Raw genomic sequence first — 16,806 nt, forward strand, 5'->3', positions numbered from 1 at the left:
ACATGATAGTTGTCATGTCGGGTTTTTTTGTCGGGGTCTCCTTTACTGCGAGTGATCCCTGGGTGGGGGTCTTCCTTGGTGTAAGAACGAAAGAGTTTGTCGTACTCGGCGGTTTTTGTTGCAAATTGTTCCAAGAGGTATCGAGTGAAAGGCCTCTATGCAGATGTCGCTGGTGTCTGACGTCCGGTCCTTCTTCTCGGCCTTCACATCTTATGTGCCCAGAGTGGTTAGAGGCTGGCATCATTATGGATAGGGAGCCAGAAGTGGAAAGGGGCTCAGTAGTCTCTCCTGCAGTTGCGCCTGCCGTCCCCCTATCCAGCAGATTTGATGGGTCCCGTCTCCTGCTGGGTGGTCTGGTCGGTAGGGAACTATTGGATGCTTGTCCAGCTGTAAAACTGGGGTCAGATATTTTGAGGGCAGGTTCTGGAGGTGGTTTCGTTGTCGATGCCAAGGGGACATCCTCCCCAGTTTGTCTCCCGTCTCTCTCGTGTTTTGAGCTAGTCGTTAGCGTTTTGGTTTTTTTTTGGGGTTCACAAATATGTTCCCTGTTTTGAGCTTTTTCTACCACTACGGGCGAGGTTTCACTTTCCTGTTCTTGTGTGGGCGGGACTGTTTTCCCTCTATCCTGCAGTTCCTTCGGGTTTAGGCACACCACCGAAGGGATCTGCTGCTCTTTTGACCCCACGTTAATTGGCTCTTTTTGCAGAGCATCCGGTGCTAGCGAGCTTTGGGAAGTTGATGGGGGATCAAATGCCGCTTGTCGTTCCATCCTCCTATATTTTGACAGGGGTGGGTAATCTTTAATGGCTTCTAATATTTCCAGATCAGTTATTTCAGTGTTGGAAGGGATGCGGCCAATACTAATGCCTTTAAAGAAGCTCATTAAAGTCGGCTGGGAGGGTGGGTTTTCGTTCTCTTTCCCCTTTTTCATGTTCATATCTTCGGTCTCTCTGCCGGTGCTTTCTTTGGGGGTATAGTTTGTCGCTGGGCGTCCCGGCCTTAGGCGGTACTTTTTTCCTCGAAAGATGTTAACTCCGTTCTGTATAGAGAGGCCAGATGCTCTTGGTCTTTTTTTTGCGTTACGTGCAACCGCCGGGCCAGTTTCGATTGTAGTCGGTGTTTTCGGGAGTCCAGCGTCCACGCCGACTCCTTGGCCTATCTCTCTCGACTGGCCCGACTCCTTTCCTTTCATAGCTGAGGCCAGGCGTACCTCCAGCGGCTCCATCTGCTCGACTCCCGTGTGGCCATGGATCTGTGCCTGAACGGCGATCGGGGGGGACGGGTCCTCCCGCCCCTCCCCTACTTCCACTATATCTCCCTCCAACGGCCGAGCCCCTTCGTCCCCTGCGTCAGTGTCCAATGTTGCAAGCATGGCACTTCCTGAGGTTTCCCGCGGACCAGCTAAACCGGGAACCACACCACCAGGCCACGCCGACTTGGACCCCCCTCCGGGAGTGTCTGGTAAGCGGGGCAATGTGTGGGGGTTTCCCAAGTTCGTGATGATTGATGTTGGCGTCTCCGTTGTTGGGATGCACGAGTTTGTTGTTGTTCTCGAAGGAGATTCGGGGCTCTTCCTTAGCTCGTTTTCGGTCTCGGCCAAGGGCATGGCCGTTGTTGATGGAGAATTTAGGTGAGGTTCAATTGGGAAAAAACCATTTGAGGGTTTAAGCATGTCATGCTTAAGGGGTCTTCCTCGTTTCCCTTTTGGGCTTTTTGCGCCTACAGTTCTTTTGGTGGCTGACGAGTCTTTAGGCAGCGGTTCGTCAGAGTCCCAGTTGGGACGTGTACTGCGCAGCCTGCGCTTCTCCTCAGTTGGGGGGGAGTTGACGGCGAAAGCAGCTCCCGCAGCCTCGGCTGCCATGACTGCAGGACTGCCACTCGCCGCCACTCCGCGTCCGCTCCGCGTCCCGCGGGGGTTCTTGTAGGTAGGTTTAGGTGAGGCTCCTCCTCCAACAATGAGAGGCAGGGAGGACAGACTCTGCTTGCACAATAACCTGCAGGACTGCCACTCGCCGCCACTCCGCGTCCGCTCCGCGTCCCGCGGGGGTTCTTGTAGGTAGGTTTAGGTGAGGCTCCTCCTCCAACAATGAGAGGCAGGGAGGACAGACTCTGCTTGCACAATAACCTGCAGGACTGCCAATCGCCGCCACTCCGCGTCCGCTCCGCGTCCCGCGGGGGTTCTTGTAGGTAGGTTTAGGTGAGGCTCCTCCTCCAACAATGAGAGGCAGGGAGGACAGACTCTGCTTGCACAATAACCTGCAGGACTGCCACTCGCCGCCACTCCTCTGTTTTATTTTATTTCATCCTGACTGAAGTGATTAGTGAATTTTATATGTTTTTGAAGGATGTATTTCCAACTGGCTTGCAGCCATGCCCCTCCATGGAATGCACGCAGGATTAGTTTTCCCCACATTCCATGATGCACATAGTAGTGCTTGTTGGGCACAGAGAAAGGCCTGGTGTCATGCCTTGTGAGTATTTAGGGGTTTTGGCCCCACAGCGTATTCCTTCATCCAAGACATTTGTTCGGGGCTCGCTGGTTATGGCCATTACTGTGAAGGCAGGCAGGGATTTGCTTGTTGTTTTGCCTGCACTACTTCTCAAACTAATAACCAGCCCAGCCTGGACATTTACGGGTTGTACACATCCAGGAGTGGTGGTCCAGACAGGAAGAGAGAAGGGCACACCAAGTATTTTTTTTTATTTTGTATTTATTGGCTATTTATGGTTTTACAATACAAAACCTATATGGCAGTTGATTCCACGTATAAAATCCAAAATCCACATCCATTCTAAACTTTGTCCCAAGACCATATAGAATACAGGGCATTCCTAAAGTTGTCTCTCCTGTTCGTCAATTACTATATGTTCCAACAACTTAAAAATAACAAATTTCACCAAAGCCAAGGTGATTGGCACACGTTCTCCTGATGATACAATTCTCCACCATTCTTTCTTTGATCTATGGCCATACCTCTTAACCACTTCTGACATGAGAGTCACCCTTAAGTCTCTTGTTGCTGAACAAGACATTACAAGATGGTTAAGCAATTCGATCGACGCATTTTCTTTGCACAATCTGCAGATGACTGATCCATCGTCTTGCTTTCATGGTCTCAAAATTTCCCTAGTCAGGAACAGATTGAGACCTATTCTCAGGAACTGGGATCAAAAAAACGAACTAGGGAAGAGCTGCAGATATTTTGGTAAGCAGTTCAATTTGTTTTCTTCTCCCAATGGCTTTCCAAAAAGCTTAAACACTTGTCTCTCATCGTGGGTCTTGATCCAGTCCAGCCTGTACAGTTTTTTCTTTACCTTATCAGGGTTTTGCACAAGTGTTAAGACTGTCTCCCCCAGGTCAGAAAGAACCATTGTGCAGACATTCTCCTATTCTCGTAAGGAGCACTCAGATTTTTACGTTAGGGCTTTCTGGAGGACCCGGAAGTCACCCCTTGGCTTGTCTTCGCTAAATCTCCTAGACAACTGGAGAGTTTTCCACAGAACAATGGCTTTAAGTGAGGTGAGACCAAGTTCCATCTTTATGGCCTGGTTCGGAACATTCTTGGGTAGGCCCAACACCTTCTTCCAAAATATGCCTTCGATTGATTGCCAGACTTTAACGTCGATGTTAAATTATGTCCCGCCGCTATATGTCACGATTGGTATAACTTTCATCCTGTGAAACTTTACCAGTGGTATCATCGAGAACCCACAGACTTTTTTACAATATTTTTTGCCTTGTGATGCTACATTTTTCACTTTGCTACGAAGTGAAGCCACTCTAGCAGCATTGCAAACACTTGTATTTAGGCAAACATTGAGGTAAATTAGAGATTTTACCTCTGGCTCTTTTTCTCATAGCAGGTACCATGCCTTTACTCCTTCCTTGCTTCTGTTTGTTGATTCTCCGAAGGCCATAATCCTTGATTTTAATGGATTTATCAGGAAACCATTTGTTGAGATTTATGTTTGCAGAGCACCCAGCTGCCTTTGGAGGCCTACCAGCGTTTGGTCGGCCAGAATGATGTCATCTGCGAACAGACGTCGCCCCACTTCCTGAGCTCCCAACTTCGGTGGGAAACACCTGATGTCCTCAAAGGCCTGATCGATATCCGATATAAAAAGATTAAAACGTTCCGGGGCCAATGGGCAACCTTGTTTAAGTCCCTTTGTCATTGAGATTGGTCTTGATAATAGGCCTCTGGTGTTAACCCTTACCCTTAGCGTTGTGTCAAAGTAGACGTCTTTCAGTGGTTCTGTGATGTTATCGGCCAACCCCACTGCTCCATTTCCAGCCTCAAGGCTGGCCGCTTGATGGTATCCAGGGCTTGGGTTAAGTCTACAAATGCCAGGTATGTTTTCTTAGCTCTATCTTGCTCAGATCTTGCTTTGAGGATGTTTATAATAAAGATGTTAAGAGTCGTCCCTATTCCCTTCACAAAACCGGACTGCCACTCGTCCCTGTGGGCTGATGTTGTTGCCCACATTGATAGATTTTTTTAACAGTAGGGTGGCAAATTGTTTGCTGGCCACGTCCATTAGTGCTATTGGATGACAGTTGACGGGGTCCGACCTCTGGGCTTTTTTGTAGATGGATACAATTGTTGATGCCTTCCAAGACAGAGGTATCTTCTTTACTTCTGTGATGTGCCGAAATAAAACAGAAAGGAATTCAGCCCATTGTGCCGGGTTTTTTGTCTAAGCATTGCGTTAGTCAGCCCATCGGGCCCTGGGATCGTGAGTTACTGAGCTTATTGATGCAAGCCACAATCGATTCTGGAGCCAAATCAAGACTGTCCCACTTTGATTTCACTGGTTTGCCAATTGGGGACACACGGGCGCCTTATCTTAGAACTTCTTAAAATGGTCGATCCAGGTAGTAGCTGAGATGGAGTTCAGCAGCAGTGCTTCCTGGGACGTATCTAGTCAATTTAGAATTGACCAGATTTTGCCACTATTACGAGATTTAATCAGTACCAGCATAGTTTCTGCATCTTTTCTAAGCAAGATTTTGTTATACATTTTAACCCAGTTTCTATATTGTTGTTTCAGTTTCCTTTTTTTCCCACTGTCGTTAGGTGTTTTTTTTTATAGTTGATTAATGTTCTGTTTTAAGATATTTTTCTTTATTACAACCCTTTGATCATAGGCATGGGTATGCTGGTAGGTATGTCGGGTGACCCTACCCTTTTTCACTTCAAAGGCATTGAACAAAAGTGTATAGTCCAATCTCTCATTACCTTGTGTTAGTTTCACGAGATCATTTGCCAATTGCCAATTCCAACTCCCTTGTTAAGTGGTTAATTGGTTAATTTTATTTTGCGGGGTTCACAATCGATTTGGACCTGGTGTTGTTTCTAAGGTCATATGTCTGTCTCCACCCCCTTCCTGGTGGGCCGCTTGCCATGCTAAGCTTAACAAATTGTGGTTGCTCGATTTCTTCGTGATAACTGACAGTGTTCGTATTGCTGCCATCATGTTTTTTGACGTTCAGATGTAATCCAAAATGTGGCCATGATTTGAATAATTTCTAGTCACTTTTCCCGGAATGTCTCCCTCAATGCAGCCATTTAACATTAATAATTATTTTGAGGCCAACATTTGTTGCCAGCCTAGACCCCACGTTTCTGCGGCTGTTGTTTGTAAACGGTCAACCTCACATAGAACCCTTTTGGCATCAAAGCAGACACAATTCAGGTCCCTGCATAAAATAAACCAAGGCTCCTTCCATTTGAGGTACTGTGCGTCTGTCAGATCAGCCACTTGATCAAAATAAGCCGTGCATTCAAGGCGGGCCAGGTTCCAATAGAGGTTGATAAGGACTAATGGCTGGATCTTCTTCCTCTTGCCCACAGTCAGATTACCCACCACTGTCTACATATTTTGGTTGGGTGAGATAGATTCGATGTGTCGAAAGCACAGGCGGTCATTGATTGTGATCAGTAGGTATGACGATGGCCAACCCGGCCTTTAGTTGTTTGATTTATATAGACTTCATATCTATCTAATATAGGGTCCTCCCTTAACCATGTCTCTTGGAGACATTTGATATGATGGTCACCAAGGGATGGGTCCACGGCAGAAAATAAGTGCAAGAAGCCCCTCATATTCCAGCTAGCCAAAGTCAACAAGTCCTCCTCTGTCACTTGTTGAAGTTATGGCATATTGGTTTTATCAGCTATGAGATCCACCAACCACTTCCAGTTGTCATCCAACCCCTTGAAGTCTCCTGACTTTTATCCACTTGTTCGATTGGCCCCCCTCGCATTGTCCCTTGGCGCCTCGGATCGCCTGAACAATCGCTGACTGGAATCTTTATCTTTGTAAACTTGAGTTCCCTGACTCCGTCTGTTTGAATGGCTTGGGGCACTTCTTGGTCTTGGAGATCTTCTGCTGTTGCCACTTTCGCGTCTCTTACTTCACGCGTAATTTGTAGGTGATCTCTGCTTCGAGATCGCCATTCTGGGATGTCTGCGTGGGGGGTTAAATTCCAACAAATCAAACCCCAGTGGTCTCAAATGACTAGCTTCTTCCATCAAAAGATGGCTAATCAGGGGCGTTGATGGATAAAGGGCAACTCTGGGTATTCGAAGGTCATGAAAATATTCTACTGTTACCAAATGGTCCGAAGTAAGAAGTCTCAAGCTTGGCACATGATGGAACAATCAAACCATGTTGGCCCTGTTCAATATCAATCCTTCTTCCACTTGTTCCATCCGTTCACACAGCAATCCATCTTGGCATACAGGGTTCTTCCGCTGGAATGACACCTCGTGTGGTCTTCTTTCGTTGTAAGATTTCCTTACCTGAGATTCTTTCTTATATCTCACTTCCTCTATAAATTCCTTTACTTGCGGGAGCTTAATTGGGGAGATTAGATGACAGTCGAAGGTGCGGCAGGGGGAGTTACCATTGGTATCAGGCCCTGGCCTCAGGGGCTCCCTTAAACCTGCTACCTTGCTCACCATTGGCACATTAACAGAACCCGTGGTTGATTTTGACTTTTGCTCTTGTAATGTTGCAGACTGCTGAGACTGAGCTGTTTCTGATGGAAGCTCTTTCCCTTGCACTAGGTCCTGTAGGATAGGTTTTTCTCTCCCCAATTCTTCCCTCCTATCCCTTGTATCAATCAGGACCAGCGGAACACTAACTCGCTCACCAGTAGTTAGCTCTTCTGTACCGACCGTCAACACCTCCTTATTCCAGCTGATACAGGAATTTGTCCTTTTAGGTATCGTTTTATATGTGACTCGTAAATCTTTGTTCGTCACCTGATTACTCATCGCGGGCTGGACGGGACCCTGTGGCCTCTTTTCCCCAGACAGTTTCTCAACTGCCATGTCAGTTTTCGCCAGGTCATCCATAGCACGATCCTTGTAACCTCGGCCGTCTTCGTAATCCTCTATATCATCTTGATCCGATATCGAGTATGTCGACAGGTCACAGAGATCTATAGAGGCTGTGCCTTCTAGGTAGTCAGTCTCCTCCATAAATTCCTGGGCACTAGGAGATTGGTTCAGTTGTGTTTTCACAATAGGCCTATTAGACACTGGTATGAACTTACCCACCCCTGTTTGCTTTTTCGTGTGCCTTTTTTCAAATACTTGAAATCCATTTGACCTTGGTTTAGCGGTAGTTTTCATGTTGTTAATTTTTCTTATTGCACTCTTCTCGCAAGGCTTTGGGCTGATCCTTGTTAGTTTTTCTTCTCGTATTTAGTTGTCCTCAGAGGCCTATGGCATGCACCGTTCCTGTATCGCTAATTGTTTCTTAACAAAAATAGGACTTATTTTTTTCTGAGCTAACAATGATTCATTTTCAGAATTGACAGTTTGAGCCTTCTCAATCGTAGACTCTTCAATTGCCTGGATGAATGGTTCTCGAACTGAATTAGAGGCTGGCATCAGGATTGTTTCCACTCCCACAGCAGCTTTCCTGTTGTCATTATGGGTAGGTTTTTCTTTTGGGGAGGGCCCACATGGCCTGGGACCAAGTTCCCCATCACAGTTGGGGGTTGAGGCCTCTCTTTCTCTCTCTCGATGAGTCAGACCGATTCACTTGGATGGCCAACTGACCTGGAGATTCCACGGGCTTGACCAGAGGCACGTTCAAAGTCACCAGAGCCCTAACCAACTGATGGTATCTAGCCCATCGAGTAGCGTTGATGCTCTCCTCTTTTCCTTCTCTTTAATGATCGGATCCAGGATGGTTTGTAGGAGTTATGCTACTCTTGCCTTGCTGGTCTCCAGGCTGTTTTGTACCCCTGTGACAAAGCCTTCCACAAATATTGCCTTTGAGTGAATCATGGCTAACATGGTTGTTTGGTCCTTGAGCTGTTCTCCAACCTGCTCATATAGTTTCCTGAAGGGGTTCATTATGGATGTCAAGGTTGTGATTGTTTGGAAATAAGACTCACGTGAACAGCAACAACCCCCTTCTCCTTGGTCAGGTGGTGGGCTTTCCATGTCTATTGAATAACCCTTGTGCTGGTACTATGCTCTTCCGCCAAAATCGATATCCATTCAGCCTGATCTGTTTGAGTCGAGGCCGGATTTGTGGACATTTTGTCTTCTTCCCACAGGGATTCAATCGGTCTAGAATTTTTATAAAGACCAGTTGGGTTCGCCCTATTTGCCATTGTGGGTGGGTTACTAGGTGTTAGGCAGAATTATATGCAGTACCCTTTGGGAACACTACACACAATTAAGACTACAAGTGCCAGTACAATTTCACCTTTGGTACAAGCCTGTACTACACAGTTATAGTGGTAGCAGTAGCGGAGCAGCCAGACTTATCCCAAGAGTAAGTGAGCAGTACAAATAGTTACACAAAGGACAGCAATTACTTGATTCAGGCAAACACTGACTCATGGTTTCTAAGTAAAAGAATATATATTTATTTACTCAACAGTTGTATAACATTTCACTATTCTAAGCAAGTCAAAATCACAATCATAAATACACCACACCACTTCTCTTAAGTTCTAGACAAGTTAAGCTCACAAAATGAAATGGGAGCAAAATGGCATTCCAGCAATTTAGAAGGGAGGAGAAGACAAGGTTATCAGCAACTAGGCAAAACCAACAGGTAAGTATTCTGAGCAGTTGGACAAGAGAGACTACAATGAGGAGATCAGCTAGAAAAGGCTTAGGGCCAAAGTCAATAGGTCAAAAGTCTTTCGCTCAAGATCACAGAGTTCAGGGTAGTTTGCGCTAAAGTTCGTGGCACAGAATCCGGACGAGGTTGGTTGGTAGAAAAGTTAGTTCAAAGAGAAGAGACGGATTCTCGGATTGGAGAAAGATTTCAAACACTTTCCCCGCGGCTGAGCGAAACGCACAACTGGATTTGTATAGTACTTTATAACGGAGAGGGGGCTGTAGCTGAGGCAGACATTCTTGGTAGTTCCTGCAGGCTCACGGTTCCTGAAGCGACTGTCGGACTGATCAGAAGTAGGAAGACTGGAGGGTCCTGCACTACTCAGGGAAGAAACCAGCAGCGGCGCCAAACAACAAATAAAAGGTGCGCTCCTTAAAACCCAAGCAAGGTCCGACCTTCCTGGCTATCCGGCCCACTGTAGCTCTGTACAGCAAATTCGACCAGAGGAGGGATCCTGGCTTGTAGTTTGGGCGAACTGGTTGTCCCACCAGCTCAAGGGAAGAAGTTTCCTGGAGGATCTTCTCTGTCGTCGGATTTGGAGATTCGGACCTGAAGCAGGGCTTCACCGGGCAGTTCAGTCGTTGTAGGGGTCCTCTTCTTCCAGTTCCTCGTTGGTTCTTTTGTTCCAGTGGCGACTCTGTCTTTCCAGTCCCAGATACCTGCTTTTTATGCAGTTTTCCCTATTCATACAGCCTGGCTGTCAATCACACAGAAGGGTGGCTGGCCTGGCAAGGCCAGTCCCCTTAGCCAATCAGACAAGAGTGTGACTTGGGTTACCAAGGGAACCCATGGCAGGGGTCCGAACCCATGGCAGGGGCCCGCCCAATGTAAGGCCCTACACTCTCAATATGACGGGAATTGACAGGAGATGACTCTCTTCCCCAATTTTTGAGGCTCAAAAGGAACAGTTCCAAGAAGGATGATTTCAACGAAGAAGCTGTCAAGATGCAGAATAAGCTACACCAAAGAGGCTATCCACAAACGATAGTTAAAAAGGCCCTCAAAAGAGCTAACAACAACAATCAGGATTCATTAATGGAATATAAAGAACATTCCGCCACCAAGAAAGATCCCAAAATAATCTTTGTTAACACCTTCAGCAATTTGTCAAATGACACCAAGAAGATAGTTTTGAAAAATTGGTCAATTTTAGAAAAAGGAGAGACACCGGTACCTAGACCTGTTGTTGCGTTCAAACGCAGTAAAAATTTGAAAGAACCAGGAATGATGTACTACTAAGACCCAAATCTACAACGAGCCTGCCCCAGTATGGGGCCTTCCGAAAATCGTGGCCCATTATCCATGTGGACAGTGCTTTTATTGTAAACATACCACAAAAAGTACAGAAGTTGATATAGGGTTAAAATCCAAATGGCAACAGAAAGCGCATACGAATTGTAATTCCAGTTTGGTGGTGTATGCCGTTTGGTGCCCATGTGAAAAAATCTATGTGGGGAAAACGGACCGGAAGGTGAAGCTCCGCATTGGCGAACACAAAAGCTGCCTAAAGAATCGAACCAGGAATGCACCCATGGTCGAACATTGGATAGAATACCAACACACATTGGAAGACCTGAAATGGACAGTGCTCTATAAATTGACCCCTAGTATGGATTCCAACAGAGACAAAACGATCCTTTAAAAAAAAGAACAGCAACTCATTTTTTTAACTAATAGTTCGAGGACTGGGCTCAATGAGAAAACAGATTGGAATCTGTAAACTACTGCATCAGAAACGAATTACAACCATTAGAGTCTAAATCATACCGTGACTGATCGCTAGTGTGCGAATGGCTGACGGATTTCCATTTCTTAATGAGGGTCGTCCCACAAGTACAGAGATGGCACGGGCGAGTGTGGTTTGCCGTGAGAAAGGAGGCGCATTTCCTATCTTAATGACTACCTATCCAACTATTGGTACTAGCGTGATACGTCATCTCCATACGTCACGCGGCGCTCAAATCACGTGACACGAGAGACGTTCAAAGACACGTCTTTCTAGGTATATTTATCACGTGATTCATTACATACTTTGGCAACGGCACCGTGAGCACAGACGGAGAATCACTGGTGGCAATACATGAAATGGTAAGACCTAGAGCACGGCTATATTAGTTAGCCCAATACAAAGCCTGCAACTCTTAAGCGAGCCAAACATGGATATTCACCTAGTCTGATGGAGTGCCGTAGTTAATGAGCCATTACAGCTGTCAGTTTCCCTCTAATGCGTGTATAGTGCCAGGGGTTTTAAACTCCCACTTATGGTAGCTGAAGCCACGTTAAAGTTTCTATCAGCAGAGATGTTTAGGAGAGTGGTTTTCTTTTTATCATTTGCGGGCATTAATTGCACCTCGTGCTGATATTATTCACAGACCAACAAATGGCATTGGCAGCATTTTGGCGACCTGCGAATACAGGAAAAGCTATTGACCAGCTGTCCTGGGCCCGCCCAATGTAAGGCCCTACACTCTCAATATGACGGGAATTGACAGGAGATGACTCTCTTCCCCGCGTGACTATAGTTGCAAAAAAAGAGTGGTAAGCAGTCTACTCCATCATGATTACGAATGTTTCCTACGGCTGCAGAATTTATTGACAGACATACGTTCTGTCTCCCTCTTGTCCCTCTACTGCAGAATAACCAAGGGTGTCCCTCGCAACTTGTGGCTGTCGTTACACAGAGTCCAATAACTACCAACTTGGATGATTTGTTCTACACACTGTTGTGAAATTCCATTTCTTGATGTAAGCGATGATTTTGATACGACTACGTAGCAATTGGATCAAACTCTAATGTTCATTTCTTTCCATTAAATAGAGAATGAATAAACAGGGCATTACTTACCCTCTACCCTGATTTGTTCCCTTTTCAGATATGGAGTCCCTTCCCTGCTGTTGAGTCCCAAACTCCTTTTTGGATCATTTATCGGATAAGAAGAGTTTTTTGGATTACCAATACACTTGTACATGTGCTTATAGCTACCTCATTTGCTACTGTGTTTTTTACATGGTGGTAGTCGTATTGTTCTGAGTTTAAGGATTAACTCATGTTATGTATCCTCACCAACATCAGTAATGAGTGTTTTTGGTTCTGGTAGACGGCAGACTACCCCTGAAGAATTTCTGTTCATTTTTTGTTTACACACACGTTCAGAAAGAAACATGTTGGGAAAATTATGAATGTATGAATGAGAATGTCTGAATTTGAATTAGAATGAATGTAGTGAGCGGTTAAATTGATTTGAGTGATATTTACACAACACTACCCCAGAGTGACCCCACTCTTTATTTACTCCTGGTTTTCACTTGGTTTATTACTATCAATTTTTGGTATCTTTGGTGATTACTCTATATATATTTTTTCTACTGTTGTGCTGTTTTACCTCCATTCTGTGAAGAGGTACATGGTACTAGTACTTGCACTTTATACCAGTTTTCTGGTTGTTGCTGTTTTTAATGATGACTATGAAGTAATTCAAAGTTTTTTAATGATGACAATTAATAAATGAGATATATTTTCTTCATAAACATGTTTGGAATCCAATTAATAATGGGTGACTAACGCCGCAGGTATTGGGACACAAATTGAAAAGGGACCAATTTAAGCCCCTTGGCACTGTTTTGTTTACGGATTCAGGTTTTTCCTAAAAATATAGAGGTTGTGCAAGGAAGAAGGCCCATATTCCTCCTACCTCTCGTTAGGTGTTCTGTTGTTGTGAGATGAATGCTCAACTCCTAGCGTGCTTTGCAACAACAAATGATCTGGGATTTATTCCATAATCTGTGGTTTCTTTAACAAAGCACCTGGAGTAGCATTCATGTATTTTCTGTATGAAAACACACGTTGTTGAAAGTTACAATTATGAACAAGCCCCCTCGTCTTCCAGATATTATTTAATGAATTTGGGAGGGGTGACTGTTTCCATCAAGGATAGTCATTAGACTTTAAAAGTTCCCCCTCCTTAGGGCCCAGATCGTTCAGTTGGCAGACTTTCCCACCTTTCCCAACCATTTCCCCCCGCCACTGTTCGCTCTCACTACGTGGCTGTAAGGGCAGTTTACATGGAGTTAAGGTCGAGGTCGACTCAGTCTTTTCCAGCGAGGCCATAGTGATGTCAGTCGAAAGCGTCTCTCTAGAGACGTTATTTGGTTGAGCCGTCCCTTCTGAGACAAAAGCCATTCCTCCTAGTTCCTGTATACACAAGCCCCCTTTATCCTCATTCTCGACGTTAGCGGCTTTCCATGTCCTTCTCACCTCTCCCCCAACCACCAAGGGACCAAGATTACACTCACTGGCACCCATGGCAGAGGTTGGGGCAGAAGTTGGAGCTAGAGAGAGGTGGTCACTGATCTCCGGCACAATCCCTGCTGCTGCACTCTCCTTATAGGCTGCTGTAATGGGCACCACATGAGCAACCACATTAAACGGCAGAGGGTGGTGGCCAGGAAGAAAGGGCTCCACAGTTATAATCATCACAATCTCTTTGCCTCTTTCGCCGCTCACTTTGGAGTCTTGCGGTGTCCCATTTATTTTCTCTGAAACTCACGCTGAGTCCAATGCCGACTGCGCTGAGCAGCGGCTGCGATCATTCACACCCCCGTAAGCGACTGCAGGAGGTGTTTCGGCTAACGCGGAAGAGCCCGCTGTTATTCCAGCTTTTCGCTCTGTTGCTGGTACCGCGACCGGCACCATCTCCTCAATAGCGGCTCTCGCTTCCCCCAGTAGGTCTTCAGCTGTCTCCTCCGACATTTTCAAGCAGGTACAACCTGCTTCATTCTGATTTTAACGTCAGGGTAGTGTGGTAGCAGAGTGGCTGGACCGTTCCCTGTGCACACTGCCATACAGTCACTACGTCTCGGCTCCACCGTCCAGGGGGTTATGAAGGCACTTCAGGAAACACGTGTCAATACAGCAATGGTAGACAGACTGAAGCTTTCAGGCAGCACACAGTCACTCTGCCTCCACTACGCGTCGGCTCCACCGTCCCGGGGGATTATGAAGGCACTTCAGGAAACACGTGTCAATACAGCAATGGTAGACAGACTGAAGCTTCCAGGCAGCACAATCACTCTGCCTCAACTCCGCCCACCACGCAATCCTCTGTGCAGACCCATGCAGTTTATCCCAAACCAGGGCTGGATCCAGTGACCAGGATGCAGGGTTGTGTTTGACAGAAGTTGTGGCAAAGGCCGGAAGGGTCCAGGGCGCAGCCATCCAACCTACAAAGCTCTTTACTGTTTATCTCAAACCAGAACACAATCAAGTTACCTGGATCCACGGGGCAGATGGAAAGAGCAACGTAACAGCCAGGGAGGAGACACTAATTAGGATCAAAGATTACATTTGACTAGTGATGGTGTTAGTACATAGTAATTTTACATGTAATCTACTGTTAATCATCTGTGAAGCATACAGTATTTACAGTCCCCTTGCATTGTGTTTTCACTTTCCATTTCTGGGTGATTTTCCAACATCCCTTTAAATGGAATATTGTAAACAGTAATATTGCTGGTATACATCTATCCACTACAATCCCCAGGAAACCTTGGGGCAAGGTGCAGATACGCCTTGCTTCATGACACTGTAATCTGAAGTGTGACTGTGTCGGATGCGGTGCAGCATATATTAATTATGACAGGAATGATTCGCCACGAGGTAAAATCATAATGCACGCGGTCAATGGCGACAATCATTTTTTAAGCGATAGTATTCCGAAACGCGATGCTGAAAGCAAGGAGAAAGAAATCTAGCCAAGCAGATAAGCCAACGTCTGCATTGCTGATTTAAGATAAGCTTGCTTATTTGCAAATAAGAGGTGAAAGCAACAGCAATAATATTGCCACTTGTTTTTTGAGATTTTTAAGGCTGAGAAATGAAATCAAGAAAAAGTGTTTTTCAATCAAGATGTGGCACTAAAAGAAATGATTGCTAAAAAAAGTAAAAAATGGGGAAGCATGTCATTTATTGTTTTACTAACAAGTGTAATGTTCGGTATATCATGGGGATCACAGGGTAGGAGAATGTTAAACCGTGCAAGCTTCTATATATAGATGATTATGTAAGATAGCTATATTATAATATATTACATATACATACTATGTATAGTTGAAATACAAAGAACACACGAGGAGCACATACACGGAGCAGGACAGCACTGATTTCAAGCAAAATGTGACAAAAAGGATAGTACATCAGGGGACATCTGAATCATTTTTACCTGGGAATTTTAGAGACATGCGGGCATATATGATATAACTTGTGAATGACAACACTGCCTCTTAACCCATTGAGCTGTTCTGTGACTTTGTGTACCGAATCAGCAATCGTTCACTATATTTGCTTAAGAAGTAATCTAAAAATAGAAGTCCATCTGCACAATCAGGTAAATTAACCTTGATCTATGTCACGAATTTATGTTTACATTAACATAATTGGAACGCCCTTATAATGTCAATAATGCGATGCATCCATACGTAATCCATACACTGAGAGAGCTGGATATCAATGCCATGGGAAAGACTAGACACCCCTTAGAAAATCCGGAACGCACCGATGGAAGTTGGAGAGAGAAAAAAAGAATAAAAGAAGCACGTAAGAATGATATAGTGTGAAATGAAAAATTAGTAATATGATGATGATGATGATGATGAAGATGCAAAGTGATTTTCTGCTGGGAATTTGCTGATGTATTTAACCGAACTGGTCGAAAATGTCGAATGCAAAATGGTGAATGCACAAAAAATGCGCATTCGACATGGAAAAAAATACTGAATCTATTTATAACGAACAGTGGTTGCGGTGGTGTCCCCCGTTTGCCATGTTCATTATATTGGGATTCGGGGGTGTCACTCACTTCCCAAGGAAGGAGCGCATGGAGGAACCATAACGTGTAAAAGAAAAGGACACTGCACCGGCAGTCACTACACATTTTAAGGGAAGGAGCCATGCATCGCCGGGTGAAGGCCGACAGGAGGGTGAAGGGCGACAGGAGGATCGGACAGGAGAGAAGGTAAGTGGCAACAAGAAGGTAAGTTTGGAGCGAGGGTCCCGGGTAGGAGGGAAAGTAGGATTCGTTATTTCGGGTTATGCAACTAGGACGTCATTTGGGGGTCGCCATAGGTCGCAAGTGCAACCTCTGATGTCTCCCTTGCGACCCCTGTGGTCTCCCTTGCAACCTCTAAAAAAAAAAAAAAAAGGGGGGGGTTTTGCACTGCAAGCTCCTGGGCTGTGGCCAGCATCATGTGGCTCTTTAATTCTGGAGTGGCTAGCTTTCTTGTTCCGGCCCCTTAAAAAAAGAAGAAAAATAAGAACAGGAGTGCCACAAGTCCAACACTTTCAGCACTGAACCTAAATAAGAAACAATAGGAATGGCAAAAAATGTGTCTTTCTGGAAATCTATACAATAATTACTAGACTCATTAAAGGTTTATTTCAGGCACACTTCAGGGGGTGAGTCACTGATTTCATTTGTTCTCAAACGCCTCAACTCAGCCTTTCATCCTTCTGAGGTCGATAAATGGGTACCAACACAGGTTGGGTGATATTGTGGGTATATTTCTTCTATGTAAAGCGCTTAAGCTTAAGTGCTATATAATAACACATCATTATCATTTGGTCATGGACGTCTTTGCAATCACAGTAATTTGGTA

Source organism: Ambystoma mexicanum, chromosome 4q, assembly GCF_040938575.1.
Source record: "Ambystoma mexicanum isolate Mex_15411 chromosome 4q, UKY_AmexF1_1, whole genome shotgun sequence".
In the NCBI taxonomy this organism is placed as follows: Eukaryota; Metazoa; Chordata; class Amphibia; order Caudata; family Ambystomatidae; genus Ambystoma; species Ambystoma mexicanum.